Genomic DNA, 6,690 nt, shown 5'->3' on the forward strand with positions numbered 1-6,690 from the left:
CAGTGAGGTATTATGTATAAATATGATACATTTCTTTTTTCAACCCCTTATTCCCAGATATAATAATGGCAATGCTGTTAGATCATCAGTTCAGACATTTTCTCCCAGCAAATAACATGACATATCCTGTAATATACAAGAGCCCCATATGTAGCAAAAAAGTATATACATTTACAAACAAACCAGAACATTTATGTTATTTTAAAAATATGTTATTCATCACCCACCTCACACTCCCAAGTTGGTCAACAGCACAGAACTGTGTGGGACTTCATAACCACCAGGAAGTATAAAGTAGCAAATCTCATCTAGTTAACGCAGATGAAACTGTAGATCTTTAATGACAATGACCATGATAAACAGTATTTAATTTCCACTAGTAGAGTTCTATCCTTCTCCAATCATTGACATTTTTGTTCCAGCTATCAACTGATCCAATTTAGAAGATCTTGTACTGGGGCTTGACTGTGCCCTTGTGCATACAGTGGGGTCCATAAAGACATGTTTCGATGGAGTTGATGTGGAGGAACTTGAGTGGCCTGCACAGAGCCCTGACATCAACCCCACTGAACATCTTTGGGGGTTCAGTGGGGTTATCCAGTAGATAGCGGTGCCATTTCGGATCTGGTCTCCCATGGGAGTCAAGCGCACAACCTCTGGAGTTTGACGCTCCGTTCTCTACCAACTGATCTACACAGGTCACACAATAAGTCTATGGACAGAGGTTTTCAGATTAATAAATAACCTAATGTTCATTAGCTGTTGCCATATGAGCACCCAGATCACCGACAACCTTTGGAACATGTGCTGCAAACACCGTCAAGATTCGACAGATTCATGACAACCCCACGGTGACCGCAGTGCTTGAATATGCTCTGTTTCAGACGGTGATGACATTATTCATTTTTTAAGCCCATGCAACGTCTCAGTCTCCACGGGCGTGATATTGACGGAACTTGGGTGAATGTGTCTGGACATAGTGACGCGGTATTCACAAAGAGTCAAGAGGTGTGGTGACGTCATTCATGGGGATGACATGGTTCCTCGTACTTCCACGACCTTGTTGTCCACACAATCGCCACATTGCTCAACAGAGGCACTTTCTATCAACTTAATAACCTGGTTTGGAAGAATTCTACATATGAAATAGAATATTTGACTGTGTGACAAGTGATTAAGTTATCCATTGTTATTATTGTACCATTGTTTAAAAAAAGTTGTACCCTCACGCTTTGTATTTAGTGATACGAAGGTTGGCAGGATGGCCAAAATATTTCGCTTTTTTTTACACTAAATATCTTGCTATTGTTAAAGCTTTTAGAATGGATTTGTTCTCTGTTTTTATCATGCAGTCCTAACCTGGTCTTTCTAAAGCACAGCACCTGTATTCTTTATCGAAGCGACCTGTAAGGACCCTATTAGACAGTGTTCAGCATAAGAAGCCTTACTGTTGCTTGTGGCTTAACACTGCACAAAACATGACCTGATGCTCCTGTAGAAAATGTATTTATTATTATATCCTTATTTTTTCAAATTTCTGTTAGAAGGCCTTTGTATTCTGTATGCTTGAAACATTACGTATACTCAATAACTTGTCTCTCCTGGTCAGCAACTCATGATGTCTCTATCTGTGTTCAGGGGCAGTAATGAATGGAATGTCGGCTCAGTAATGCTTGTGTGGTAGACTAGGCCTTGGGCCTACCAGAAACCACTAAAAGAAGTCTCCCTTTTGGGGGTACGTCTTAATAGCAGCAGTGGGGCTCCTGCTCCTTGTATTATAGAGGTGAACATGACTCTATTCCTTATGGGGAGAGCTGAGTTAGCAAAACCACCAATAGTAACATGCCCTGGCTGTCCTGTGTGAGCTTTCACCAAGTTGTCTGGGCAACCAACATTTTATGATTACCAATGTCTCCTGGATCTATGTCTGAATGCAACCTTGCATTCTCTAGGCTACATCATGGCAATAACAATTCTTTGTATATACAATTTGCAAGTGCTGATGTCTTCACCTGTACTGTTGGAAGAGAATATATGCTTGAACCTGAAATGCCATAGTCAGAACAATCTGTCATGACGTTACTCTGCTGGTCTCTGTACTCATTCTCTGTTAATTTTGTGACGATTGTTCCCGTGGATCCACCTAATTAAACTTAAAATAATCAACTGTTATACGAACAACTATGAGAAGTTTTATTCTGATAAGTCGCAAACATTTTCCATCTTCCAAACTCCTTGTGAAAATGTCAAACATACAATTATATGTAGAACTGAGATTTAGACAGCACTTCATTCCCTCACATGTGATATTAAGGTCCCATATTAAGGAAGTCAGATCAGAACAAAGTCCCAGGTTTACTACCATACCTATGGCCTACCAAACCCATTTGATCATCCCCATATAGGACATTAAACCTGAGAGGAAAAAGGGACGAGTGAGTCAGTTTCACACATTGAAATTCCTTAGGTTAAAACTTATTTTGTAGTAAATTTATTATCACAATTATAATAAGTAATATTTAATAAATATGTTCTCATTTAGGGCAAAACTAAATATCTATAAAACTAACTAAATATAATAAAAATAATAACACATTAAGAACATTTTTCTGCATCATACCCCGCCCATAATGTGTCTGTGGGGACAAAAAACAATGACTACAGCAACCACTAGATGGAGGCAAAATTCTAAATATTGTCCAGAATAATCATCAGAAATGATGCAAAAAATCTCCAAGTAATGTGTGTTGAAAACCTATTTTATTACATTTTTTGGCTTCAGAGAACAAATACAGCTTCGACCCATCACTCCACAGAAGTCCTTGGGCAGCATGCTTGGTGTTCATCAAACTCCCTAGAGTCCAGTCCTTTATTATCTAACCTACAGTAGTGGCAAGTACTCCTAGGTCCATCGCGTCTAACCATGTGCTGAAACCGTGTCCAGCAGTGTGTAGTCTACTGTCTAAGATGGAGGACCAATATGGATTCATACAGGATGGGATTTAAGGTGTGAGCTTCTAGCTCTTAAGAGTAATCGAACACTAGGGGGGCGTATAACCTAATGGTAAACGAGAGGTCACTTTCCTTAATCTCCAACAAGGTAAATCGTTTTTTTGTCATTGTTTCCTTGAGCAAGGCAATTAACACAAATTGCTCCTGTAAGTCGTTCTGGTTTAAATAAGTCCAAAATACTGTTTTAATGTGAAACAAAACCTAATTGGAAATAAATAGGTATTTAGCCCTTTCAATCAGTATCAATCAATCAAATGTATTTATAAATACCTTTTTAAATCAGTAGTTTTCACAAAGTGCTTTTATAAAACACCCATCCTGAAACCCCAAGGAGCAAGCAACAACAATGTTGAAGCACAGTGTTGTTAGAAATCAGCGGTTTCGTATAGTGGTGAAATAATGTAGAACCCGTTTCAAATCGAGGGAGAAGTTCTCTCAAGTTTATTTGAAAATTGCAGCACAGATGTCATTCGGTGAACGTTCCATTATCTTCTCACTGTAATGTTAGTTGTCAGCTAGCCTATACATTAAGAGCGTTTCTACATAGCAAAGATCAGGTTTCCAAGACAGTTACCTCCATGCCAAATGGTCAATGTAAAATTCCTGTGGTTATCAGAGTGCAATCTACATAGAGATTATCTAAACAGAGAGGTTTCTGTTGTTCTTATTATCTAGGCACAGACCTGTTAGTTTTTCTTTAAGAAGCCCTCCTGTTAACTGCACCTGTTTGAACTCGTTACCTGTATAAAAGACACCTGTCCACACACTCAATCAAACAACCTCCAACCTCTCCACAATGGCCAAGACCAGAGAGCTGTGTAAGGACATCAGGGATAAAATTGTAGACCTACACAAGGCTGGGATGGGCTACAGGACAATAGGCAAGCAGCTTGGTGAGTAGGCAACAATTGTTGGCATAATTATTAGAAAATAGAAGAACTTCAAGATGACGGTCAATCTCCCTCGGTCTGGGGCTCCATGCAAGATCTCACCTCGTGGGGCGTCAATGATCATGAGGAAGGTGAGGGGTCAGCCCAGAACTACAAGGCAGGGCCTGGTCAATGACCTGAAGAGAGCTGGGACCACAGTCTCAAAGAAAACCATTAGTAACACACTACGATGTCATTGATTAAAATCCTGCAGTGCACACAAGGTCCTCCTGCTCAAGCCAGTGCATGTCCAGGCCCGTCTGAAGTTTGCCAATGATCATCTGCATGATCCAGAGGCGGAATGGGAGACGGTCATGTGGTCTGATGAGACAAAAATAGAGCTTTTTGGTCTAAACTCCACACGCCGTGTTTGGAGGAAGAAAAAGGATGAGTACAACCCCAAGAACACCATCCCAACCATGAAGCATGGAGGTGGAAACATCATTCTTTGGAGATGCTTTTCTGCAAAGGGGACAGGACGACAGCACCGTATTGAGGGGAGGATGGATGGGGCCATGTATCGCGAGATCTTGGCCAACAACCTCCTTCCCTCAATAAGAGCATTGAAGATGGGTCATGGCTGGGTCTTCCAGCATGACAACGACCCAAAACACACAGCCAGGGCAACTAAGGAGTGGCTCCGTAAGAAGCATCTCAAGGTCCTGGAGTGGCCTAGCCAGTCTCCAGACCTGAACCCAATAGAAAATCTTTGGAGGGAGCTGAACCCCGAAACCTGAAGGATCTGGAGAAGGTCTGTATGGAGGAGTGGGCCAAAATCCCTGCTGCAGTGTGTGCAAACCTGGTCAAGAACTACAGGAAACGTATGATCTCTGTAATTGCAAACAAAGGTTTCCTGTAAAAAAGTTCTGCTTTTCTGATGTATTCTAATTACTTAAAATCATACAATGTGATTTTCTGGATTTTTGTTTTAGATTCCGTCAAACACAGTTGAAGAGAACCTATGAAAGACTTCTACATGCTTTGTGTAGAAGTGGGAAAACCTGCAAAATCGGCAGTATATCAAATACTTGTTCTCCCCACTGTACATATTGTAATTGTTAATGCTCAGATTCCACAGTGGCTAGGAAAAACTCCCTAAAAGTGGCTGAAATTTAGGAAGAAACCTAAAGAGGAACCAGGCTCGAAGGGGTGAACATTCTGGCTGTGCCAAGTGAACATTTTATGAGTACATGTTGTAATAATTAATAAATGCATGTGGACTGTGGCCAGAGTCTATAAAACCTAATCCAGGTCAGAAGCATAAACAGATGGACAAGGACAGGAACAACCTAGCGGGGGAAAGGTCAGCCGAGTGGCTGCTGGAATTGTCAGGTATCGTCTTGATCTGCAACACAACCCGGAAGACTTGGGAAAGGGACAGCAACGAGTCTTTCAAGCCTGGTACTCCATATTTGTGGGTCAAGAACTCATGTCCTCCTAAGTTTAAATGGAGCAGGAGACAGTACTTGGCAGAAGTCTTTTGGTGTAGGACTTTCAAGTCTAGCCACAGATTCTCTGTTATATTTTAGCCTTGGCTGTGTGTTTAGGGTAATTGCCCAGCCCCAGTCCAGGATCTTATTAAGACTGATGCAGGTTTTTCTCTAGGATTTTCCAGTACTTTACCCTGTCCATCTTGCCCTCATTCCTGACATGTTTCCCAATCCGTATCGACATCTCCACAGCATAATGTTGTCGATGCTCAGGAAGAGGGACTGTGTTGGCATAGAGAAACAGTATTTTCATTTTGGCTAAAAAGTGCTGTTTTATGCCATTCTAGACAGTGTTCATCTGCTATTTAGAACAGAATGTTCTACAGCTACAAACGAATAAATGTAAAATGATATGCAAATACTGTATGTTTTTCTTTTGTTCTTGTGGGGCATAGCCACAAACCATTTGGTTATCTGCCACAGGCCTCATTTAAGGTCAAAACCAGAAGGGGATGAGGAGAGGCAGTTCCCCATCCATGGTCTTGTAGTGGATCTGAGCTTCGACAGGAAGCCAGTGGATTGTGAGGAAGACCAGGGTGACATGGGAGATCCTTGGAAAGGTTGAACACCAGGTGATCTGTGGCTCTCTAAAAAAGCTGTTGAGGTTTGTTTTGGTTACCCTAGTGACCATATTCCCAGTACATCCCACAGGGGGGGAGGTGTTGCAAATATTTACGACACCAGATAACAGTTAGTCACTAAAACAAATGACTGGGTATCTGTCTTTTCAGGTTTTTCTTATGAAAGCCATGCAGCCCATTCAATCTCTTTTCATTGCTGGGTTATTCGTACAATGCACTGCAATTTCTGTCACAATCACAAGTATAAATTATTATTTAGTGTAAAAAAGTTTTGTCCAGAAGTTTTAAGTGGATAAAACATAAAAATATTGATTTTGAATGGCAATTACACTCACCTAAAGGATTATTAGGAACACCTGTTAAATTTCTCATTAATGCAATTATCTAATCAACCAATCACATGGCAGTTGCTTCAATGCATTTAGGGGTGTGGTCCTGGTCAAGACAATCTCCTGAACTCCAAACTGAATGTCAGAATGGGAAAGAAAGGTGATTTAAGCAACTTTGAGCATGGCATGGTTGTTGGTGCCAGTCGGGCCGGTCTGAGTATTTCACAATCTGCTCAGTTACTGGGATTTTCACGCACAACCATTTCTAGGGTTTACAAAGAATGGTGTGAAAAGGGAAAAACATCCGGTATGCGGCAGTCCTGTGGGCGAAAATGCCTTGTTGATGCTA

The sequence above is a fragment of the Esox lucius genome, chromosome 17 (genome assembly GCF_011004845.1).
Source record: "Esox lucius isolate fEsoLuc1 chromosome 17, fEsoLuc1.pri, whole genome shotgun sequence".
Taxonomy (NCBI): domain Eukaryota; kingdom Metazoa; phylum Chordata; class Actinopteri; order Esociformes; family Esocidae; genus Esox; species Esox lucius.